The sequence below is a fragment of the Rissa tridactyla genome, chromosome 10, assembly GCF_028500815.1.
Source record: "Rissa tridactyla isolate bRisTri1 chromosome 10, bRisTri1.patW.cur.20221130, whole genome shotgun sequence".
NCBI lineage: Eukaryota > Metazoa > Chordata > Aves > Charadriiformes > Laridae > Rissa > Rissa tridactyla.
Window position 1 is genome coordinate 2,278,681 of NC_071475.1, and position 27,235 is coordinate 2,305,915.

General features: G+C 39.0%; 1 protein-coding gene across 2 annotated transcripts in view; it reads right to left on the reverse strand.

Annotated features, from left to right (window-relative positions):
* The window catches only part of IL17RD (interleukin 17 receptor D), a 72,984-nt gene that overhangs the window by 30,162 nt on the left and 15,587 nt on the right, over window positions 1–27,235 (reverse strand). Inside the window, exon 1 of one of the 2 annotated variants that reach the window (XM_054216516.1) lies at window positions 19,824–19,947. The exons of the other annotated variant lie outside the window; for it this stretch is intronic. The gene's annotated coding sequence lies outside the window, so the exon portion shown is untranslated. Of the gene's footprint in view, window positions 1–19,823; window positions 19,948–27,235 lie in introns of those variants that run through there. 2 annotated transcript variants of the gene reach the window in all.

The window sequence follows — 27,235 nt, forward strand, 5'->3', positions numbered from 1 at the left end:
AGGCTGGAACGTGAAAAATTTGACATAGCACATCTATTCTGTTTTGTGTGTGTTCACACAATGTCTCTCCCCAGTTCTAATCCTTCTCCTATATTATTTGAGAAAGTCACTGACATTCTTTTAGAGTTTTGCAGTCGGAAAATACGAAATGCATATGCGTAGAAACTTTAAGTTCTTACACAAATGAAATATACAGGCACAACTAAGGAAAGTATTACATATTCACAGGAGCTCATGACTGTAAAGAAAATTAATGCACATAGGTTTTGTAGGACCAACATATAAACAGAGGATCTGGAGGCAAGGCAATTTAGCAATAGTTTCACTTTACTGATTAGAGTGCCACAGAACTCATAAAACTTTTAAAGTAGATAGGATTTGGGATTGTTCCATCTTAATCCCTGCCTTTGAAGTAATGCAATTATTTTGGACATAAAAACCTATTCTTGGGGATTTAGAAACACACAACTGTACTCATCCATAGGATTTTAAAACTGAGAATTTCTAAGCAGTGTGGTTCAATTCCAGGAACAATCAATTATTTGCTTGCCAAAATCCCATGTCCCAGCTTTAAAGAATCTTTCCCCGTTCTGCCAACAGTATTTTTAATACCTCACATGAAACTTGGTTTTGCAGGAGACTAAGTAAAAAAAAACCAACTTTCTTTAAAATAATACAGGCATCCCTTCCCAAAGTTACCATCCTTGTGAGGTACGTAACTTAAAAAGGCGCAGGCAATAAGAAGGTAGGACTTTACATGTGATAGGCATTTACTCGGTAGCAAAGCAAAGGTACTCTCCATTAAGTTCAGTATCATGAGGGACAATAAGAATAACAACATAACAAGAAGCGCCGCATTTCTTCCCTATACAGCCATGTTATACAATCCCCTCATCAACAGCGAGGGCTGGATTACGATAGTTTCAGAACAAAGTGTCATACTGACTGTAACAGACTTTTTTAATCTGGATGGGGAAAAATAAAAAAATAAAAAAACCAGCAAAAATGGACAGACCATTACATCAAACACAGTGACTAAAAATACCTTTTGCTTAGAAGTAAAAGTTCTTGTACATCAACTATGCTAATAAATAAGTTACCTTTCTCTATAAACCTTCCCCTAGGAAGCAATCAAGAATTCCTCCCTTTCTTCCATTCACGAAGCTAATGGACAAGCTGCAGGAGTTGGCCTCCTGCAGTCAGGAACGAGCCTCAGCTACGCTGCCCTTCCTTCTAACCATGAGAAAGGAACGGGCTTTGGTTCCTCCACCGCTACGCATTGTTATTCCCACCTCCTCGAGATGAGCTTGCAAACAGAGGTTCTTACTGCTGAACTACGCACTTTTAATAAATAAATTCCTTCTTAGAGCCTCTGTCTAGTCCTGGTCCACAGAGAAGATGAAAATTACTCCCACAGCTTAAGCAGTAATACAATCAGCAGTGAGGATTAGAAGGTCCAGTGCTTACTACGTACTGACGATCCACATGGTTGAACTTCAGAGACCCAGGCAGATACATCTGGTGGCTGCAGATTTAAAGCTTCAGCTGCCAGGGAATTTCTACACTCCTGGTTACCCTCTATGGAGTCAGCCATCATATATGCAGCCAAAAATTTGGAATGTGTCAGAACGATACACAAAGCTGCACAAACACTTCTGGTCCACCTGAAGAATTCTTGGAAGAAATAGTACTCAAATATTCCAACTCTACTGGCCCCTCTCTACAAGCAAACTGGACCTTCCTCACTTAGAGCCATTTAGGCAGAAAAAAAACTTCACTGAGTGATCAACACCAGGAATTTGAACACAACACAATAAAACCATGCAAAACACAGCCTTCTGGGAGACATTCTCAAGATGAACTGCCAGTCTTGAATGAAGTTTATCTAAGAATTCACCTGATCCTCAAGGCTGACTTTCTTCTCCTAGAGTTCAGATTTTCACACTTTGCAAATCCATATATTTTGTCCCTAATTGTTCCACTCCTTCATCTCTTTACAGAGAATAGCTTCTGCCACCATGATTGTTGAGGCTTTTCACAATAAAAAAAAAAAAAAAAAGATGAAGAGGAGAAAGAACACACTCAAATATTCCTGCGTGCTCATCTCTCTTCAATACTTGGATTTGAAAACCATTAAGCATCGCTAAATCTTACTGTTGGAAAAAAATCAAGGAAATGTGCGTGTTTTAAGCATATCTGTACTGGCAAACTCTTTAGGCATAATGTGCTATCAAGTCCCATGAGGTTTTTAACTACTAAAAAAGGGAACCTAAATACAATTTTTTCAAGAGATTTAATGTTTGAAATGGTATTGAAACTCCAGTCTGACTGCATTCAGTTTCCACTAATAAAAGTTCCACCCTATGGATATCACACTTTATAATATATTTGAACAAGTAAAACAGTTTAAGAGATGCATTTTTCCTACGTATTTAATGTTAAGTGCTTTTGAAAGTAGTCCAAAGCAAAGGTTACAGGTTCTATTCGTACGGTACACGGTAAGCTCATAACAATTTTCATACTAATTAATACACTACTTGATATGAAAAGTGGTATCTGCTGAAACACTGACACAACCTGTATCACAACTTACCCGGGCTTTAAATTACCTCATCGGTGCCATTTGTTTAACTACTACTTAAGGTCTTTCAAATTTATTCTACATCATTTTCATGATGGATTGCTCTTACCCAGTTCCTAGAACCTTGGAACACTTTTTGTCCTTATCGCTTGAAATTGGCTCTCCAACAACAACAAAAAAAAAGGTGAAGAAAATCTACATCTTGATAACATTTAGTTTTTCTGTCAAAGCAGCTTTCTTTTAAATGATAAATTTACGTAACTCACTAGTAAATAATATGAAGTCACACCTTGGGAAAGAACCCTAAAATCAAATGCCTGATGCACAAATGTGGGCTTGGCATATGGGTCTGCTCTCTCATGGCCTACTCTGACACAACACAGGAATGGCACAAAGTGCATTTAGCCTCAGGAAAAACACTATCACTGTGCTGCTCTAGAGAAATTCCTCTGGTTCCCACGCAAGCAGCACCAGTAAGATCCAGACTCACTCCGCACTAAGCCCTTACAAGCAAAAGGAACCCGAAGAGAGGGCATCCTAACCTGTAATTTCACCTAACTCGCTAAAATTGCCAGGAATAAAAAAAAAAAATCGTTTCAGAATACTACATCAAACACATATGCTGTTCAAGGGGAAAAAAAAAAAAAAAAAATCAGTGAAGACGTATTTTCTTACGTAGCCTTTCTCTTGCAGTAACCCCCGAAAGGTGAAGGTGGGCTCAGTGCCCGTATGCGAGGGGCTGTAACTGATGACCACCGTGGGAGGTGTGATGATGCCCGGTCACAGACCAGCAGGTTCCCGGCGTGCTGCACACACCCATGAGGAGGATGATGACAACGCTAAAGCCTTACGACCGAAAAAAGATTCTCAATCTCGCTTTCCATCTCACAGAATTCCATGTGCAATGCCTTAGGCATGAAGCACTGACCATTAAAAAACAAATTAAAAAATACACAAACACCTTTTGCACTGTATTTTGAACAGAAGAATCGTCTTGTGATTTCTCCCTGCTCAGAGACTTGGGAAACACGGGTTAATTTCCTACTTTATCCATACCCTATCTCTACAACTTAGAGAAAGTCTAATACCTTTTGTGCCTCAGCTTCTCATCTGTAAAAACGGGATAACAGCATTTCCTTTCCTCCAGTTGTGTGAGAAGTAATTTCAGGTAGCACAGTACTCAGAGCAAAGGCTTGCATTTATGCTGTGCACATCCACACACCGCACACTCAGCGTAACGAGATGCAGATTTCAGTGCACGTCCTTTGGTGATATTCACAGTAACTAATAAGTTTTACAACAAAACCATAGTTTAAACTTTTCCTCTACTTAAAAGGGGAGTGCTTTGGTTCTTCCACGCAGACTTAATTAATTATTTTTTTGTCTACACCTCAGATAATAAAACTATTCCAAACTGCCCAAGTTAAGTAATAAATCTTGACCCTATTCAGGCTTGTTTTTCAGCTTTGCAGGAACACAAAACAGAAGAAAATCCCATACACCTAAATAACTTACTTGATGCAGAGCTGATATACAGAAGCTAAGGCTTGACTATAAAAGAAAATAGACGCACGGTTTCCTACGTTATAATCTGTGGATTACTTGCTTGAGTTGTTTTGATTAGTAATAAGGTGTGAGGTTAAGTTGTTGTAATAGTATAGCCAGGGTAACTGGGTGCTCACATAAATTTGACAAGAACAATTGGAAATCAAAATGGTAATCTACTGAGGCTTAGGGAAAAAAAAAACTTACAAAGTTAATATATAAAACATTTAAGGATGAACAAAGGTCACGTTTACAGTGACAACAAACGGAGCTTTCCACAAGGTGACGTTCAAGACCCTACATTACAATCTAGCAGAAACAGGATGTCAAGTCAGGCAAAATAATTGACTGCTCTGATTTTAGTGACAGGGTATATGAACGTTTCCCTTGATTTTTAAGTAAATAGTTAGCTTTGTGTACTAATTTACCATGATTGGACAGAAACCAATCAAGCAAATACAGCAAGCTGAAATATCTGAAACCTATTTAATCTCTGATCTATTAATCTAATCTGATGATCTCCATTACTCCAGCCTAGATCCTCCAAGGCATGAGACACGCCAAATTCACTGCTTACCCCTGTTCATTAAAATAATGAATAAAAAGCTTCAGAACTGATTTCTCTGTTTACAAATACACCCATGTCACGTCAAGGTATACAGAATCCCAGAAGGAAAGCAAACATACTAGATTGTTATTGGTTTCTTTTGAACATTACCATTTATTCCTTTTTCCTTCCACCTCTAACTTAGTTTTCCTTCCACCTCTTAATTAGTTGAAAGAGAAAGGACTCAAAGGATAATTATCAATCAGATTTAGTGTTCACATGGCCACTACATGGTAATGCTTTCTTCTCATATCTCTTCTCACAATTTTCCTCAAAATAATGTCAGATAAGCTGGTTTGCACCAAAAAAGTTAAACTAACACCCACCTTCCAATAAACTAATTTTAATCAGTCTCATACAGTATCTGTAAAAAATAATTAACATTTATGCCTCTGCTACACATCTTTTAAAGAAGGAAATACACAATTGCTTCCAAACTTTATAACCACACATGAACGCACAACAGTATGCAAATGAAAAATGGAGAATTTCAGGATGATAATACATGCTGAAGATCAAAACGTAAAACTTTTTTCCCCCTGGTTATAACGTCCCATAGACAAACGTACCCATTTAAAATGTATAATTATTTTAAATGCTTTAAATACTTTAAAATGTAGAGTTGTTCAAATACAACTTAACGCATGAAAAATATACAGAAACTTCAATCTGAATGCTTGAAGTTTCCATTCATAAAGTTACAATCCATGGACCTCACTTTATAATACAGTTGAAAAGGCGACGGCTTGAAGAAACCCATTAAGCTGGAAGAACCTAATCATCACATAAGAGTTCACACTCTTAAAAACCCAACCAATTACAAATACAAAGGTCTGAAACTGAAGCAGTTTGGTCACCGTATGGTAACTCATCAAATTGCCGTTCACTTGGCACGTGCAGCTTTTCACCTGGAAATGCATTACTGCTATTCCTTCTGCCTTGAAAAGATTAAGGGACCAATACTGAAATACAGAAAGCATGAGACATTAATAATAAGTAGCATCTTTACATAAAACACTATAAAGCAAAAAGAAGTATTTGAAAAGGACGATACTCTTCTTAAATAAAATACTTCTATTACATTGATATTCACAGTGATTTTTCTGAAATCAGACACCTTCGTCCTAGCCATAAGATTGAAGCGATTTGAAATGGAAATATTTCCTGTCCGCTCACTGCCAGTTTCTGTTCCCAGAGTGATATAACAGATGACATCCAGTACAATAAATTCTTTTATTAACCATAAATTTGAGACTGCTTTAGGGATTTGAAGTGTTCAGTTTCATGCTGAAAAAATGTAATGTTATCCACAGACCATCAGCATGTGTAACAAAAACAGAGCCACAGGTTACGTGACGTTGATCAAACTATGAAAAAAACTCTTTTCAATTTAAAAATATTTGAAAAAGCATTTACAATCATTTTTAACCTATTATTTTTAGAGCTATGCACACTAACTGATCTTTTTTCTGTAGGAAACAATTACTTCTAACAAAAAAGTCTCTATATAGAAAATCAATACCATGAACAAGTTTCCTTCTAGCAGTCGTCTTATTTTAGAAGTGAGAACTGCAATGTAAGTTTTAAGAGCTTAAGCATTTAAATACGTGGATTAAAAAGTTAAACAGAACCTGTATTTCTCTCAAAGTTTTACTTGACTTTCTTTTACCTAAGTTAAACTGAATGTTTAAACAGCTAATCCTAAAAAATTGAACAGGATGATAAACACAACACACAATATAAAACCCTTTCAGTTTAAACCTTCATCTCCATTAAAATAAAATAACGTTATTGCAGTAAATTGAGAAGTAAATCCAAAGACCAGCAAGTTTCACTCCCAATATAAATTATAACTTACAACAGGAATACTACTTGGATGTGATTGTAAAATATAAACATGGAAACAATTATTTTCTCTGTTGCAACAAAACTTAACCATGTTGGAGAAGGGGGAAGGGGAATCATACCTATAACTACAAATCAACTTTCCATGCATGCAAATAAACTACTGGAGTTTACATATTGCCAGCTTCTCCGGTTGAATGGAATATAATAAACAATAACTAAAACACATGTATCAAATGTCACATGGTTACACTGCACAGTGGCCATCCACATCTACCAGCACTGTTAAATGATACCGGGCATTATTCTGTCACTTATTTTGTGGCTTTGATTCCTACATTTACTGCCAGAATGTAATAAAAAGAAACTTCTGTCCTTGCAGCTCATTCTTTAGTGACCTGAATGTCCCATTTTTAAACCTCTGCATGACATTTCACGGCTAGTGGTCCTTATTGAAAAAGAACCCCAAAAGTGAATGGCACGATCAGTGAATTACTCTTACAAATGCAACTGTATGGAGGAACCTAAGCTATCCCAACCTGCATTATTCCTAACTAATGAATAAAAGATAAAGGTTTTGTTGCCATTGATGTTCTGAAGAAGCATGGAATAATAACTTTTCACCTGTTACGGGTCAGGCCAACTTAGGTGTTTGTTTTGTCTTTTTGATTCTTATTTTAACTTTCTTTGTGGTTAACCTATTACTCCTGTCAGAAGCTAAATTAACGTAAAGATAATTATTAGACATCACCAACATAATTTCCTGGAAAAATGTAAATAAAGCAAAACTGTAACCATTTTGGAATAGATTATGTTACTGATTCTTTGAAAAGTATCTTTAGCTAAATATTTGTATTATACAACAGAAAAAGCAAAACATTAGATATTCCTTTATAACAAAAGCATCAGGCTGTACCCCTGGCCCTTTCTTCTGTTGGGGCTGTTAATACATGCCTTGGGAAGTGGTATCAGGAGGCCTCAGATAAAAATTCTGACGCAGTAAATAAAATCAAAGCTCTTTATAATGAGGAACGATCCTTAACTTACTCCACCACTACAGAAATTTGCTCACAGATACTGTACTCGTAAGAAGCGATGTCTTCAGACCAAGCTAAGAAACAGAGGGAGCTACACGAGACCTAGTGGGTCACTCTGTAATTTTAGTGGTAATCTGCCCAAATTCCATTCACAAACTCTAGGCTGCACAGCGAAGTTCCCCCCTCGGGTTACAAATGAATACACTACTCTTCATTTCCTGGCAGGAAGGGCTGTATAGCGTTACCGTGAGCTCTTAGGCAACTGCTGTATTCCACCCGAGCTGGCTGCATTTCAACAGGCACCAGAGTGGTTTCTGAAACGTTATCATCATCTTGCTTGTGAAAAATTCACTGTTCAAAAAATGTTCACATGAAAAATCTTATATAATATGGACTTTATAAGCTCAGTATACCAAATAACCCCAAACTCTTTTGATGAGATACTTTTTAAATTCCCACCCTTGAGGTGTGTTAGTTTAGGAACCTTTAAAAAAGTATATGAATAGTTACATGGAGCTAATCACAAAATTAGCTTAGGGATTTCCCCGACTCCCTGTCCAGTCCTTGGCTCTTCCCTCGTGGTGTAGCTCACCCCTTCTGAACATACGCTTAAGACAACTGCATGGGGACCTCATTTTATCCATGTCATTGAAATGACCCCAGTTGTGAAAAGAAAAAGACATAAGGATACTTTCAATTCCAACTGTTTTAATAATGCCATTTACAATGCAGCTCACAAACAGGTGCATTGAAGCAGGTGGGGAGGGAAGGGCAAACAGCAACACCAAAGTGGGAAGAATTAGACGGGAGTGAAAATTTCACCAACCAGCTTCACTGCTGAGTCAATGTAAAACATAACTACACCGTGAGCCACAAAAGAGAACAAATCCCACTGAAAGTTAACAGGAGTTAGGGCACTCCATTCTTTTTCAGAATCCCACTCCAGTCTTCTAAGGATCTGCTCACACTTACAGGGTGAAGCCTAAATCACCTGTTTAAACCCCATATCTCTAAGACTTCAAGGGGAAGCCCAGCACAAGCTTGAAAACTTTGCTAAAATGTTCTGAAATTCAGCAACGTCCCCGTCCCGCACCGTATTTAAGGCTCATCCAGACAGAGCAATCTTTCTGCTCAGAGTGAACTGCACAACTTACCGGTTCCAGCTTCCACCCTCATTTTGTTACTACTGCCTATAACTAGGGCCAAGCCCAGACAGGGAGAGAACATCGATCCCCATTCGAAGGACTTTGAGACAAGGCACCTGAGCAGCTCAGACAGAGGAAAGGGAAGGAATTCTTCATCGCCTGGGCAGCCAGCCGTACCCAAAGTTACTCTGGTACATTTAAAACAAAATATCTGTCCCTAAGGGCCTATTTGTAAAGGAAGTTATTACTATGTGATAAACTAAGATGTACCTTTAAAGTGCACCGACCTACTCTGTGACAACACACTCTATGGGTTGTTCCAGCACACACCTACGCAGCACTGAGACTGAAGATGGCCATTAGTTATCACGGAAGCCTAAGCATCAGAAATGGCCATGCTAGCAAATGGCTCCGCTGGGGCTCAGCCGTGAAGACAAGCGTGATGCCCCACTAACACGGGGGTCCCGCTCCTGCTGTTCAGCTCCTTGGCTCCCCGTTAGTCCGGCAGCACTGCCCTGTGCGGAGAAGATGCACCCAAACACTCCCCACCTGGGACACTCTGTGGAAGTGAGCTGCGTTCTGAAACTGCGTCCTGGTTTAGTGGGCAGGAACAGCCCCGTATCCACAGAGAAGCAGCCAGAGAAGAGGCTTGTTTTTCAAGTGTGCAAAGCACCCGGTTTTGCACCGAAGGCAGCCACAGCTGGTCAGTGCCAGGCAATCACGAAGCATCAACACACTTGAGGTATAAAAGACAAAATCCCATCAAAACAGAAGTCAAAGTTTTGCCACTGATTTTAACAGGTCAGGTTTTAGCTCTTTAGACAAAACAAAACAAAAAACCCAACAAACAACAGAAACAAAAACACTGAACAAAACCCTTAGTATTTCACGTTTAACAGGAAAACAGACTGGGGTGTTGTCTCCACAAGCAGATGACAAATAGAGGCCTACAGATAGTTTGTTTAAATCATTGTATAAAATAAAAAGATAATGTGACTATAAAAAGTCTCTAAAGTTGTATGGTTTTATGCTTTCTGATTCCAGGCCAGTCACACCTGGAATACACATGTTTAACTGAACAGCTGATAGCTTCTAGTTTTAACAGTTTAGAAGATCTACTGTTTGGCACTAAACATTCTCATATTACGCCTTCCTACTAGCTAAACTAAATTCACAAATAATTTTAACCTGTATTATTAAAAAAAAAAATCATTCTCTTTTAGCCTGTAAAATTAAAATTATAAAAAGGAGACCTTTACAAATCAGATTATTCTTCGGAACTTTATATGCAAATAGATGAAGCTAAACTTCACTGTGGCTATGCAAACACCACCAACAAAAAAAAACCTGTTCATGAATCCCAGAATCTAAGCAAATAGCTTGTTTTAATCTTGTAGTTTTACAACTTTAAAGGAAAATATTAGAAACATACATAAATATTTTTTATATTATAAATACAGCACTCAAGAAAATAAGTTTATTTTATAAAGGTAGGGTCTATTTTAAGCGTCAGTATTATGAGCTTGCGATTCCCATGGAGGACTAAAACCCTCCATTTGAAAATACAAAGCAAAATTAATTAGAAAACACAGTTTGAGTGAAAAGTATTCTTGCGAAGTGTTCTTAGAAAGGATCACCTTGAATGCGTTTGATGCTGAGGAGACGCCATAACTTTTCTTCACACAAAAGCAGTCATCAACAGAACACAACCAGATGTTAAGTTTTCTTTTCTTAGTTTCTGTAAACCCCTGTGACCTCCCTCAAATTAAAAAAGGGAGTAGCATTTTTAAAGCCACAGGAGCTATCATTAGTGAAGCATTCTAAGGATTTTCATTAATTCATAGCCAGCCAACCAGGAATTTTCCCACAGCCGTATACAAAAAAAGTCAGAGAAGTCACTGATTGCTTGGTTGGATTTGAATGTAGTCAGAAGTAAGATCAGAAATATCTAGTCCCTCCCACTGATATAAGAGCGAAGAACATCGGGAAGGTCAGAAATTAAAATCCAAGTCTGCCCACCAACCACGAGGAAAATCCATATTGCCATATTATAGCAGGTAGAGAAATAGTTTTTATATAGAATTTTGTGAGGTAAGAGAAACTTATAGATAGAAATCCACTATTTAGAAACCTTTGAGCACAGAATCGCCTTCCAAGCAGAACTGCAGGCCTATCATCTCCTCCGCATAGCACCCTCAAGACTTAGATGCTGTCTAGTCCTTAGTGTGATACCCACACAGTTTGTAGCAACTTATGACCCGATGGGCACATGTAGTTGGAGCCCTTTGAACTCTGCATGCTCCTCATTTGTCCCTTGGAGTTTCTGCCAACCCAGGGTTCCAGCAGAGGAGCTTGTACTTCCAATGTTAGATCATCAGAATACAAAGGTTACGGAGAACAGAAGAGGACACTTCGTCAGCACTTCACTGGTAGACGCTACAATGATCTCTGCATTGCTGTGACACGTTACGCTCTGCACAGAATCGGTAAAGGAAGAGGGCAGGTACAGAGTCAAAGTCTCCATGCTGCCAACAAGTAGGTGCATCTGCCAACACAGAGGTCATCACTTCACAGCCATCTCTGCACCCTGTCACATCACCGAGTGGTACAAATTTGACTCAGATCAGTCATGAGCACACAACTCTAATTCTGTTGAATTAACCAGAACGTACATTTCAGAGTTTATGCTTTCAGGCCTGCAAGAAGAGATATGATACCTGATACAGCATGAAATCCCCTAGGACACAGCCACCTCTCACATTTGTTAGAGCACATTAGAATAAGCAACATGAGTGATATGCCTCAAAACCAGATTTACTGTCTTGCTGAATAAGTAGAAGACCAGATCCGTAAGAGTAAGAAAAATAAAGGATGCTTACGCACCTACAGCTTTAAACTTAAAAGGCAACATGAAGAGAGAGCATAACATGCATTTAACAGATTGCTATGACACATTTCAGATGTTCAACATCCGTTTATGTACTACTGATAGATATTGACACTATTGAAAATGTCACTTGTCTTTGTTGCCAGCATCAATGTGTTTTTCATGCAGTAGGTGAGCCATCAGGTTTTTCTGTCCTACCTGCCCTAGAAGTGCCTGGCCCTCTCCCAAAACTTCTTGATAGCTATTCAGAGGTACATAGTCCTACCAGTGAAATGAAAGAGCAAGGATTCTTTGGTCATCTAGAAGAAAACTATCCCTGCCCTTTACATTCTGCATCATGCATACCTGCAGGTTGATACTTACATTAATCTTGTTGTACTCTATTTCATCTCTACCTAGACCTATTCAAAAGGTTTTGCTAGCCACAGTTCCAGCCATAATAGTGAAACATACTATTCCATCATACGTACATTCCAACACACTAGTGAAAGGATTTCATACTTAACTCTTAACCTGGTCATTATAGATTAAGGAACTCATGTTCCTTAATGGATTAATGGCAACAGTAATGGATTGTTTGACTCAGGCTGAAGGAGGAGCAGAGGAGTTTAATGTATTGGATAGCTCTGTCAGGAACAGAGAACTACTTCTGTAAGCCAACAGAAGGAATTCATCCACCTGTTTGAAGACATTCATCACCTATTGCCTAAAAAGCCTATCAAGGAATGGAGGGGTTCTTAAAAAGTACGGTAAAAGACACTTGGTACGTGTCCTTTACTAGGATCTAACAGAACATTTTGAGTTTGAAATGTGTGAAAAATCCTCGTGAATAGCCAAGGAAAAGTGTGTGTGACCATTGAACAGGATACCAAATTAGTATTCAGACACTTCCTAGCCACAGAATTACCTTCCTTTTGCTATCCCCTTACCACCTGAACGATGCACCAAGAACAGAGTACCAAGAGGCAGTGTTCTGGCATATCCACGGGACTTTTGCACTGTTATCGGCACAAGGAATAATAAAACAGGATGTTTCAAAGCCAATAGTGATACACACTGTAACAGCCCTTGAGTGAGACAGAATTCCAAAGAATACAATATATCCTGAAAAGTATGCTGGTGCTTGCAAACCCTCTAATCCAAGCTTTAATTATTTTTAATACTTCAGATTTAGAGAGAACAAATCCCTACCTGCACATTTAATTTCCCTGGCACTCTTGTAATCCATCCATACAGTGGTGAGAGGTGACAGGAAGACTAGAACAACAATGATGCAACTTGTACATGTGGCTATAGGTACTATTGCTTACACTATCTCTTTTAAAACATTGACATTAACATGAAACCCTCTTGCTAATCTGCAGATTCCCTCATCTTGGTCTGGAATCTGCTTCTGTGAGGCTTCCTCAGTGGGTTCCTGCAGTTTGTTGTTGTTTGCTGGCGGTTTAAAAAAAGAAAAAAAAAAAAGAAAGAAAAGAAAACCACACACAACAAACAAATCTCTGAAATGTGTTCTTAGAACATGCCCTAGTTGACCTGTCCAGCTGACTTGTTCTAGAACTTATTCCAGAATCATCAGCTGCGCCTCATCTTGTTCTGGTTTTAGCATGATGGGCTCCTCTAGTGCTGCTTTATCTCTTCTGCCTCCGTCTTTGCTCCGCTTAGAACTCTAAAGACTGTACTTTGGGCAGGGATGAGAATTTAGTCAAAACGCACAGGCAAGACTGCTAGTTACTGCTGGACTGGCAGCTGCTCTAACTTGCCTTGCCATAAATGTCGCACTTAGTGCTCTTCCTACTAGATGGGCTCCAGCTAAACTGACTCCAACGATTTCTCCGAGCTACTGATAAATCACAGTAAGTTTGTTTCCTCAGAATCGTGTTCTTCATTGCAGGCACAACATAAACTAACCAGAAGAGCGCTGCTATTCTTCAGTCAAGAAAGAGCGCGTTTGGACAGTATCTGCTAGGGGTATTGGACTGCTAAAACCAAACAGAACAGGCCCCACGAACAGAAGGGTTAGCACAGCAGGTATCACCTCGCCTTCTGAGTCTTGGTGGCAAACAAGAAGAGATTTATAACACAGAAAACTTGGCGAGAAGAGACCCATGGAAAGCTGCTGTTACTAGAAGACTTACCAAAACTCAAACACCGATACGAAGTCACCAGATGCACCTTTACTGTCAAGTATGTTCCTCTAAGCCCTTTTCAAAAACACATGGCCAACCAAGAAAGTCTGTGTTCAAATTTTGAGACAGCTGTAAAAACACTGCTGATGGGCTAAAACCAAAACCCAGATAAGAACCTGCAGTTATAAAGTACCTATGAACTTTAGAAAATACTGCATTAAGAATTTATGTTTTCTGAATTTTGGTGGCAAACAAGAAGTAATTGATATACACTTTATATATATATACACACACACATATATAAAAGACACTTGATACATAGACCAAGAGAAAACTGGACAGTCACTCAGGTTTACTAAGAAACATTTCTTAATTGTACTTCCCTCTGTTCCTTAATACTTATTGCCTACACAGTTTGACTCACTTCCAAAAATTACAACTGCTTGTTTTATACCAGTACCCCCATTTGATAAGGGGCACCTTCTCCAACCCATGGAGGCCACCGATACTTCTTTATAAACCCAGAAATGACATCTTCGATATGGTCTTGAAAGTACAATTTATTAAGTAAAATAGGTTCAAGCACCTTAAAATAATCATTTATACCCTGGCTCGACTGGCAGAATTTTGGATAATCAAAGGGATACCGTCTGTGTCTCTGTTAAATAAACACTGCAGTAAAACTACAGAAATTAGTCTATCCATAAGCCTAAAATTAAGTACTTAATATGTACTGATCTAGCCATAGTTCCTTATTTTAGGTTACTGTAATTCACACTTCCATAAAATAATTTTTCGTAATTAATATAGGGAGAAGGATATAACAAATAAACATCCAGGTATTTGATATAACTTTTGTTTGTTTTTCTAGGTGTGATGTATTTATGCATAATGTTCATTTTTAAATGTAAAAACAACACATGGTCTAGAAACATCAGCATTACCCTGAAGTTTCAGGAAAAAAATGGATTTCAAATACACTCCATTAGAGTGGTAGCAGTATATATAAAACCAAAGCAATATACTCAGTTCTCCACTAATACTTCACACTCCTCTTATCTTGCTTACTTCTAAAAAACATGCTAAATTTACGGGTAAAATTCAGCCTTTAAGCAGAATTAAGCAGGCAAGTTCACATCAAAGCTTTGTTTCATCATCTTCAGACTGATCTGTTGGAAAAGACAGCTGGTCCTCATTAAACACCCTTTAAATGTTGCAGTTTTAATTAAGTAACATCTATGTTATATTAACATTACCAAATAATTAACTAAAGAAAAGCTAGTATCGTCTAATCATGACTGCTTAACATCTTTTCACCAGTGGACTATAAAGTATTAATCTATTAAAGCAGAACTTGTTCTTAAGTAAGCGTCTCAAGATTTTAAATTAACAAGCCTGACACAGTAGTTACTACACTTCTACTTACTCAAAAGCAGATTTTGGGGGGGAAGTAAGGCAAGGAGTGGAGTTCAACATCTAAACTAAAGGGCATGATCTAGAAAGGAAATCAATCAAATCTGTAACAGTCCTAAGAGATTTCAGATAATAGAAACCTTGTTAAATCAACAGCTTATGAATTAGCATCCTATTCCGATTTCCCAATTTCACACAAACATACAAGGAAATATACATTTTTTGTTGTTAATACAGAAAAATAGCTTCAATTACATACGCAGGTTTACGTTTCTACAATTTTGCTCTCTAGCTTGTCTGGTTGAATGCTCATATGCTGAAAACACAGCATTTAAGCTGTATAGCCTCATAGCTTCTGAAGAAAGATTCATCTGCTTATTTAAACACTAACATACTTAGGCTACTTTGTGCGTTTTTAAATTAACTTAAATAGATAGATGGTCATCAACAGTTTTTGACACTGGACTAAAAATGGGGTCACATACTCCGCTACCTTACTTGATAAATTAAACTCAAAAAAAACCCAAAACAAACCCTGGAGTGATCTTGAAGCCAAATTCGAAGCTAAACAAAAGTACTACAGATGCCTACCTGCATGACTGACCATGCTTGCAAAGCCTTGCACTCGACATGTTGCATTATGTCTCATCAGAGACACGCACTAAGCTTTAAATGACACATCTAATCAATTCTAAAATGCTATCACATTGTTCTATACGCCAGTGGAGAGTAATCTATTGATTCTAAAAATTAAAAAAAAAAATAAAAAAATAGGATGGCATCTGGTCTGCAGAGCTTTCAACTAACTCTGGAACCGTCTATAGATTAAAGAACCCCTGATGGCAAACATTAACACCTTCCACCATGCTTCAGCTCAGGTCTGTCTTCTGCCCAATACCCCTTAAAAATTTTGAATACTCTCCATGAGAAAATATGATTTTTAACTGTTGGAAAATAACAAGAAACAAAGGGAGGAATTTAAACTCCAGTAAATTATTTCTTACCATTTTACAAGGTATTCTTCCTCTTAAACAAAGTTCCCAAGACATATATTTAGCTGGGAAAATTACTTCAGTATGACTTAGCTCTGTGCTTAGAAAAATCCTAGCTGTGGAGAAGAATGAGTGTGTGTTGGGAGGGATGCTTGAGGAGATAAATGTAGGGACACAGCAGCACGAGCCTAAAGAATAATGAGACGGGCAGAGCTCCTGATAGTGGAATGGTAGGAAATGGGGATCTTCACAGTCTTTGCTATGAAAGAGAAAAGGAGATTGAAAGCTTCTTAAATAAAGAGCATAGAAGACGACACAGGGAGAGTTTCAGGGGAGAATGCACGGGAACAGAGACCCCTAGTATGGCTGATAAGCTTCGCTTAGCAGAGCAAAGGAAGGTACAACTCCCTGCTAACAAGAGGGAAAGAAAGAAAAAAAAAAGGTTTGCTAAAATGCTGTATTATTTATTTTTTCTCATCATACAGCCTCATTAAATTTAAGCTTTATACTGCACACGGTTCGGTGCCAGGAACTTCAGAGGAATTAAACATATGAAAAAAATTACTCATGTGTGTAGTCCCATTAGAATCTACAAAACAACTTGAGAATAAAGTTGCTCATGTGTTTAACACTGAATAAATGAATCTGAAATATATTCAAATCATCATCAGAGCACAAGCCTGTCTTCCCTGTACACCTCGTGGCTTGTTTATAGGATGAAATAAATTCAGAGACTACTTTTCCAGAATAGCTCCCCATGTGGACGTACTTATTCTAGATCAAAAGAGGCCCTTCCCTGATTTATTTTTTCTGGATAAAGGTATGCATATGATGTAGTAAGACCATCCATATGGAAAGCTATTTTGCAATACTATTCTGCTTTAAGCAAACGTTCTACCTTAATCTGAAATAACATTAAGTGTAGGAATACATTAAAATTTTTGTTAAACATCAATGAAAGAAATCCTAGACTTAGCAAAGTCAATCCAAATTCTAAAATCCTGGATCCACTGAAATCACTCGTTAATTCTTAGCAACAGTAATGTCAAGTTCCTCGTCCTGATGTTAACTGCTTTCCTGCTGCAGACATATGTTGAGCTTGCAAGACGAATGCCGAAGTATTACAGGCATATATTTTGCGATGTAAGTTGTAAAAAAAAAAAAAAAAAAAAAAAGCACACATCTAAACGGTTTATGTTTTGAAAACATTAGCTATTAAGAGTAGTTTCAGGAGCTATGAATCAAAACACCAAATACTTCCTCATCACACTCTTTTAAAGATACTCCAGTAACACGCTTTCACAAAGTCAAGCTTTTACTGCTGCAAAATATTAAGGAAACTTAAAACTATATTTTGTAGAGTGAAAAGAAAATGAGCATTACTTGTATAAATTTACCAAGATGGAATGCAGATTTTCAAAAACAACACTCAAACAATAAAAGAAGATTCATGAGAGGTGGGAAGGGCACCACACATTCTCAGTTTTAGCAGAGGAAAATATCCAACACGTGTTTATCTAAATATACATACAAACACCCAGGTATCTACATTTTATTTCTCCTTAACCAACTATTAAACGTTAACTGATATTTTTCTACATTGTTTATTCATGCCATTGAGAATTACCTCAATTCAACTGCTTCATTTAATGCACACTAGACATTTTTACTTCTCTATATAGAATGTTAAGATTTATTCATGCCCTTAACATACATTAATTAGACACTACTTATAAATAACCTGCAATAAGAATATCTATTTGAATAGGACACAATTACTTCAGGGCTTGTGTCTTTTCAATCAGTCAGTGTCCCTGCAGTGTTTAGAGTGGCAGAGGGGAAGCGGCCTGTGGTTAAACAGAGGAAATACCAAGGAATTTTAATAGAGCAAATAGCCTCTCTACTTCCTACAGGGTACTACTTCAAAGGCAGCTCTGCTCCAGAGCAGACAATGTGTTAGAGGGGCCATCAGTCATTTAATAGTATGTCAAGTCTACTCAAAACTTACATGCAGACCAAGATAAATACCACATAACTGAGACAATGGGTACCATCCTGCAGTCATTACTCTAATACACGCTGCCCTGCCTGGATTCTGCAGGCAATGATAACCAATATTGGTATTACAAAACCAGACTATAAAATTATAACTAAACAATCAGACAAGATATCTAATAAATTGGATAGGGAAGTCTGAACTTGAAGATGAAAATATAATGAAAACAGAAACTAGTACAAATATTTAATAAGCTAAAATGTTGCATTTGTTGTGAGCAATAAAGACAAAGGGGAGTTTATGCTATTCGGAAAGAGTGTAATTTTTACTGATCTAAAAGCCAGTCAAAATAATTAAAAGAATTATATTGTGTTACATTCAAGTTTAATACACACAATGACATTAATTATGTAAGTAAAAATAAATCCACTACAAACTGCATCTGGATATTTCTATAAACGTACAAATACACTAATCAAGAGTTATTACTTTTAATAGTGTTAATTTACTTAATAGCTGATGCAAAACTTGACAGAAATATACACTGTGATCGCTATGAGCATGTGGAGAATCCTGCCTACGTCTGGTGAAACATACAATAGACACAGGGAGCCAAAACATTTTATTCCTAATTGTCAGTTAAAAAGACCTAGTAGAGGAATTTAAACCTTCAACAGTTCCATTTAACACACAAGATTTAGGTCTCAAGCTTTATTCGTGTTTGAAGTTTGTTTTTCCACACTCTTCTTTTACACATTTTCCAACCTTTTCGCCTTTCTACACTATGCCCTACAAACTTCTGAACCGTGTGTTGCAGTAACGTTCTCAAAAGATCTGATCTGAAACCAAGAAAATCCTTAGTGACAGTCTAACAAAAAGGAAAAGCAATGAAAGTCAGTTGTGTTCCCGCCGGTGTTCCTGGATCACCACGCTTCAACTGCGTTTGTAACCAGACGTCAGGAGAAAGGAAAAAACCAAACCAAACCACACAACTCAAAAGTTTTTTATAAGCATCAAAAAAGAAAAAGCAACCAAGAAAAGTCCGACGGCTAGATGCACCAGAAACAGGAACAAAAGGCAAAGCCCAGTAACACAACGTTTTATCACCTTCCTCCCCCCTTCCCCCTCCCGTAAATTTCCTACATCCTCTGTATAATGACCAGGCCTGAAGCTAAGACCCCGAGCCGGCCTCGCATCATTAAAATAACAAAGCCCAAGTGACGGCTTTTATCCTCCCGGCAGCGCAGGTCGCGCTCAGGAAGGGCAGCTCGCCGGCGGTGAGAGACCTGTTGAGTGACTTCTTCACACTCGCTGCTCACAAGATGCCTCCCTCCCCCGGGCGAGGAACCAGCAACTACCCCTCTCCCGGGAAATGCCACCCTCTCTCCCGCCCGCAAATTCACCACCAGATGCGGCACCGCAGCCTCACGAGCCGCAGAAACCACGTCCCCCCCCCGCCCGCTGCCAGCCCGCCCGGGGAAGCGCCCGTCCCACCTGTGCCGCCCGCCCGCGGGCCAGGGCCCCGCACCCGCGGCTGGGAACCCCCCGCCGTCCCCCCTGAAAGGCTGCAGCCCGCAGGAAAGCCCCGCTCCCCGCACACGCCCGCCGGCCAGGGCAACCCAGCCGCGGCGCCGCGCTCTACTCACCCTCCCTCCGCAAGCATCGGCCGCTGCCCCCCCCCTCCTGCCGCCGGCTCCTCCGGCCAGCTGCCGGCCGCCGAAAGAGGCGACGAGCGCCAAGAGGAGGGAGCCGAGCCTCAGCCCAGGTGCCATGGTCTGCAGCGAGCCCGGCGGCTCCGGGGGCGGAGGGGCTGCCGCCGCCGCTGTGTGCATGCGCGCCGGGGGCGGGGGGCGGGCGGGGGCTCGGCCGGGCCCGGGCCGCGGAGGGGAGGGGAAGGGAGGACACACACTGTGCGGCGGGGACGGGCAGGCTGTGGGGGCAGCGGCAACAATGGAAGGGGGGTGACAGCGCCGAGCCTCCTGCAAACGCTTGGCAAGATCAGGGCCACAGGCCAAAAATCAATCAGGCGTCTCTAACCATTAAAGCGCAACGCACGAAACATTAGGGCAGGCGAGGCGGGGGAATACGCTATCGCAGCAACAGAAGTTGGAGGTAGCAATAAATACTTCACCCTTCTTCCACTGGAGTCTCTACAGTTACATGCTACATCCAAAACTTTTTTCTTTAAAAGAAAATAAATCACATTTCTAATAAATCCCAAATGCAAGCTGCTCTGATATATCCGTGAATTGTGCCAATTGCAAGCCCCTTGCCCAAAATTCTCAAAATCGTGTAAGAGACAGAAGCCCGAGGCCCTTCCAAAGCACAGAACTGCAGTACAATTGGGCTTGGAAGGGACTTCAGGGCTTATTAGGTCTAACGATTCGCTCCAAGGTGTCCTAACCCCAGTTTTAGCACAGGGCCTTCCCATACCTCACCTTTACACATCACTTGACTCCAATTATTTTTGAAAATCTTAGCACATGCTGTTGCTGTGATTAATAATGGACAAAACCACAATCCTAATTGAAGAGATACACCCATCACTGTTATAAAAGACATTATGGTTTGGATTAAAATAGTAAGCAAAAACACCACTAACCCATCGGTTGAAAGGAAACATGACCAGGTGGTAGTTTTTAAACTAGTACTGGTTTTACACCTATCATAGGGTTTTCCATCCTTTGTGACTATTAGCAAAAATAATACAACAAAACTCTCTTAAACTGCTTAAGTTGATGAATCACAGTTCTTGCACTCACAACCACCTTTGAAAACAGATTTGTGACTTGAGGACGCTCAGAGCCCTTCACTATGACATGAACAGAAATTAGATTCTTGCCAGTAAACATTTTTTAGCACAAATTGGACATCAGGCCATAGTCCTTTTAAGGCTCTGGGAAGAAACGATGCTTATTTTTGATCTCCATTGCCCCTGCAGGCTGGAATTCTGACAAAGGGAATATTAAGACTAGTCATTCTATAGGTGGGATTTCACTGATTTTATGATGAGATGTTTGCTAAGGTCAGACCAAAATTGAAGTGTAGCACATGTTTTTTCGCTGTACGCCATACACTTCTACCTGGGTAATCTTGCTTTACTTTCTCCTTGCATTATTCAGAAGTGACCAAACAGGCTTGAAAACTATATAAGCCTTTTCTTTTTTTTTTAATCAAGTCAGGCTGTATAAACTGTAAATAACTAGCCCTTTTATGTTTTAATGCATTACAAAGAACATAAAGCAACACAACATCATGGCTAAAGAAAGGAAGACATATGTACAATTTATTTACAGGACAATAGTGTCTCTGTTGCTCATAACCACCTATGACAAGCAGTGGCTCCCTGTTGAACACAGCTCCACAGCTCTGCAAACAGATCTCCTAAACCACGGGGAAATCTGTTTGGCATTGTCTCTTAGCAGAGATCTAGACTGCTGGAGAAGCTGAAATTTTTAAATGAGAAATAGGGGAAAAATAGCATTATCTGTGCTATTGATGCATTAGCCTACAGCGATTTTAATATAAACAAAGATACAGAATGAACAGTGACATTTCCTAGCTAGCAGAATAACTGAAGAACTCCCAGCTACCGCTGATTACACTGGCAGCACCCAGAAAGCAGCAAAATGATTGGTCTTATTTACTAAGACCACCAGCTTCTTAGCACAAAGCAAAGATGCCATCAGACAAAATCACTGTTGGTGCCCCCTTCCCAAGAGTTTAGCTTCAGCTAATAACAAAATTACACATCTGAAAAAAAAATAATCCTCATACTGCCACCATGTCAAACTTACTAACAGGAATGAACTGAGAGAATATAGAAGTATTTCATTGCTTTGTAAGCCTTTAGAATCATTTCCACCAAAATCTTTTGTGGAAAAGGGTAGGGGAGAGGTGCGAATCAAATGACAGCAGTTAACGCTTTTAGCTAGATTCTCCGAAATGCTGCTAGCTAGTGGAAGGGTAGAAGTGGCTGTGGGGACTCTGCTTTTCTCTAGACAATTTTGTCCTTTTCACAACAGTCTCTTGTTTCCAAATAGCACAGAACACATAACATCCAAAAGTCACGGGTATCAATATCATGCATTCTACAGCTGGTTTCGGTTGCCACTCTACCTTCTTGCTTAAAGCTGAAAAACAATTTCTTTTTTTTCCTTCCCTCGAGCAGCTGTTCCCAGATGGAGGGGACAGTGAGAAATCAGTTCCTGCAAAAACATGAAAACTCATGTAATGAAAAGTTCTGATAATATGGTTAAACATTCCCTACTGAATTTTTCTATCGCTCAGCAAAAATTCCTTCTTAGACTTGGAAGTTGTATGCTCCATCCATACTTCATATTTCTAGCACTGAAATCTCTCCCAAGAGAGACTGATCTTGACTGCAAAAGGAGTTATAAAAACAGCTCACTTTTGGGACAGAAAACACACATCATGCTTGTAGAAGTATTTAGCTAAGTCAGACAATCACGACTATCGCAATATCACGCCTCTGCTATAGATAAACACCAGCTGCCGTTAGGAAATGAGGATGAGCTATGGTGAACCACGCAGACAGTACGCTAACAGATCAGCAGCATCTCAGAAACCTCTTACCGGTCTGGAATCACAAAGTATCATCTCACTCTCCACAAAAGCACAAATAAGATCCCAGAAAAGAAAACCCGCAAGAGGAGGGTCTTCTGGAACTTCATCTGGCACATGCTGGAAGACAGAAAACCAGATCTTTTGAAAATAACTACTTACACTAAAAGTGTCCCACTTACACATGGCTGTTTTACCTACGGAATGAATATCTCACATCAAAAGGAGGAAGAAAGATCTTCTAATATCAAACCTTAAGAACAAAATTAGAAAGTGTGAAATGGATGTGGACGCTCCCAGCAAGGACATGAACATTCCCACCAGTGTCAAGGGTCCCAAAAATTCTATTCTGATGGAATCTTTATATTATAGCATCGCATAGTTTCAAAAGATCTGGCTAAGCTCAAGTGAAAGATTATCAACTGGTAAGACAGTATCCCCACGCCATAAAACTGAATTGAAGTTTGAATCAAATCTATCAATTGTTAGGAATACTTACCTTGTTGAAGGCAACTTTTAAATCATTAGGCCTTGAGAAATGTGACAAAACGTCATGGAAAAGCACTGAGTTCAGAAAGTAAAAATCTGTATTACTAGTCCCATTTTATAGATGGGGAAACATAAGCAGAGAGTCATAAAGATGCCTGCTTTTATGTCTTGCACACATGCTCGAGGCTAAACCAATAATTAGATTTGGAGTCAGGAAAGACTCTGCCCCCAGGAGGACAGGAAAAGACCCCTGGGTGTAGTGTTTTTTGTTTTTAATTTGCTGCTTTCTATGGACACAGACTCTGCTTCCTAAGGTCATCCAGACATTACCAGTGGGTGCTTAAAATAGTGTAGGCCACGGAGCCCGGATTCAGCCTCCAGAACAATTCCAGCCAACCGTCTGCTTCTATCTCACGAGTGGCAAAGAGCACAGCACGCTGTCCTGGCAGCCAGCTGCCTCCTACTGTGTCCAAACATTTATTGGCACTCCTGGAATAGCTGCTGCTGTGTCCAGATGGGACTTGAAAGTGGAATTAGATGCAAGAATTCTGCTTTGACACTGGCAGCCACCACTTCTACATCCAGACGCTTTACGAGTCCTGAAATTGAGCCTCCAGTCCTTAATGCTCAATAAGGTAGACGTTAGAGAATCCCTTGTAGTGTACTGGCAGGAATATTTCTCTCCTGCTCACTTTTTACATCACACTGTCATGCGTGAGCTTTTTTCTTAAAAGTCTCAAGTCTATCTTCAAGTACTCGGGGATGTTTTGAGGCTTGTAGAGTTCAGAGAGTAGGGAGTGAATGGTCTTGTGACCTTTCTGGGTGACCTAATGTCTTCTACAGGAAATTGCACTTAATGACCAAGGAAGTATCAATCCTGTATTCCTAAAGGCTCAAGTCAGCATCAGATGTAAGTTATGGTGAAAAGGAACTGACTGAAATAAACCAAACAGTCATTATATGAAAATTATCCCTGATCACCATCAAAATAACAATTTATCGGTGATCCATGGATGCAAATCTTCACATAACGTTACCACTCCCCAGACCTCACAGTTCTCTGTATTGTGTACAGGCCGACTTCTTCTGCTGGCTCAGAATGCTTGCAGTCAAATGTCAGCTCTCTGTATTTCTGTTTAGTTTTGCATCTGTTTATTCATATCAATATAATAAAGGAACAGACAGCTTGGTCCTCTGAGATGATCCAACTCTACTGATGTGCCACCAAATACACTCCTCCCTGCTCCAAAAGCATGCTGAAGTGACTTTCTCTGTGGCCACATGTCGTTTTGGAGAAAAGAGGGAGCAGGGCAGGACTGCATCTTTCAGCGGTAGTCTTCTGTTACACTGGATTAGGAGTAATACGAAACCGCACTTTTAGAGAAAAGTATATTTGTGATGCAAAGAAAATTAAAAATTGCATGGAAGAGTCATTTTTCAATAAAAATGCTGCAGAATTAGAAATATTCCAAAACAACAACTGTATCCCTAAAGTTATGTATGACTTATTCTTTAGCAATAATTGAATCATTTTTAATGTTCAATTTCAAAATATCTTTCTGCAATATAAGCATTTCATCTCAATCAACTATTAAAAATGCAAATCAAGATCCCCACAATGCAGCTTGAATAAATGCTAGAGAAGTTAATAAAGTAACATTTTTACAAGAGTTTCTCAATTTTACTTCTACTCTCAACCCTTTCTTTTTACAGCACAATACTTTCCATCCAGACAGCCTGTCATTTTCCTTCTGCAGAGAAATATAGGGGAGGAGGGTAGGGTGGGGGGAACAACCCTAACCTGATTTAACAGTCTCTTCTGAAATTCAACAGCATCCTGTGGCGCTGTCTGCAAAATTAATCCTAGCACGCTAAGGGATCCCTCACTGAGCATAACCTGCCTTAAACCCTGTCCCATTTAACTGAGGGAGAGCTATTTGCTCAAGCACGTCAGGATGACATCACTTGTTATTTGAGGCAAGAAGCTAAGGGTAATTAAGGCTAAAGAAAATGTTTTGAAGATCTTTGTAATTAAAATGCATAGAGACACTAGTAACAGATAGTGTTACAGAACAACAGGAACGTGGCTAGAAGAATTTTTAAAGAATAATCTTACTCCTGTGTAACAATGTGGAAGACTGGGAAGCACTTTGTCAATAGCACCTCATGCTACTCCCACAAAGGGAAATATACAAACAAAAGGAAATACCAAAGCTGGAAATTGCAATCTTTGTTTATATGATAGACACATGACAATATTTCAGAGAAGAATTTTAAAGCATTTTATAGCAGATTTACAAGAGAATCCACAGCAATTCTACAAGACTGGGCTTAAAAAAAAAAAAAAAGAGGAAGGGCCCTGTTAGGAATGACAATCGTTGCTGACAGCCTTACCTCTCAAACAAACAAACTCGAGGTTCCCTCTATCTACAATCTGGCACATTCTTTTAAAACAAAAATTTGAAGCAGTCAGATGTCAAGATTGAGTAAAAGAAAGAGTAAGCGAAAGATGCAGGTAAGAACAGACTGATCAAACACAAGGAACAAGATTTGTTAATACGAACATAGAAAGTTAATGCATGTTAATATAAGTTACAATAGATAATTATTATTTGTTTCTAATTAGATTATAATAGTAACAATCACGGAAAACACCACTCCTACTACACTGTAATTTGTGATAAAACTTATTGCCCAAGACCATATGTTTGCAGAGGAAGAAGAGACAGATTGGATCAGTTTTCTCATTTAAACAAGAATGTCTATAAGAAAAGGAGGTTTTCCACGTCACTGACTGATGTTTCAAGAAAATATCTAGCCGTAGCCAACTGCATTCTAACGGCAATGCTGATGCCTCATTAGAATGCTTCCCTATGACTTCCTTTCTCGGTCAAAATTAATTAGAGCAATTTGCAATTATATTGTCAGATAGTCACATCCTGTAGCACAGAATAAGATGCTGTTCCAGCTCTGAAGTGAGAGAATTGCATTTCACTGTATGCCTCATATCCAAATATCTATCTGGTAACTTACAAATATTTGAATTAAGAAAGAAAATAAAGCAGATACCATCACATTTTTTGATATTTTACCCTGACTGAACACGTTGAAATGCAAGACAAACTGTTAAGAAATGCCCAGTTTTCAAACAGCACAAAGTCATTTCTTATCTTTCTAATGTGATAAAACACTGATAAATGAAAAGTCTGGTGGTAATAAGCTTTGTCTGGTGGTAAGAAGTGTTCCTACATGGCAAACCTTTGCATTATCAACATCGTATTTATTATGAAAGAATTATATTAGTAGATATTGTACCAGAAATCATTCTAAGTTTTACACTATAAGGGGAGAGGGTTTTTTTTAGAATTACTGGCCGCTTTGTCAAGTGCTTTCTGACATGTAAAAAAATTCTGCTACCATAAACTGACTATGGTGGGCAGTCTTATAAACATGTGCTCAATGAAAGCAGCCTAAATTAATCCAGAGGCAAGATTTTAAAAGGTTGGATGCCCAAAATTGAATTCTTAAGGTCATAGCTAATTATTAATAAGTGTTCAGACTACCAAAAATATTAAGGACCCACCAATTCTCATTAGGTTCAGTTTAATATTGACCACTCAGAACCTTTGAAGATCAGGCCTAACATCACGTATTTGTATGCACATACAAAGTTTGTACAACAGTTCAAATAGGTCATCACCTGCTGGATTCTGTCTACCCACAGCCTAACTCATGTCTGCAGATTTTACTCAAAAGTTAATTTCAGAACATGTAGGACTGTAATTATAAAATCTAGCCACAAGAGGGCAAAAGCAGACCAGCATTTTTATGGGCATTTCAAATACAGACCATTATAACTCTCAAGATTTATGAATTTAAAGTCTAATTTAATATGAAAAAGCAAGGTGTTTAAGATGCAGCTAATATATAGCCAGCAATCTTTAATGGAGAATATTTGATCTGCTATCTTCTTTATTTCCCTAAT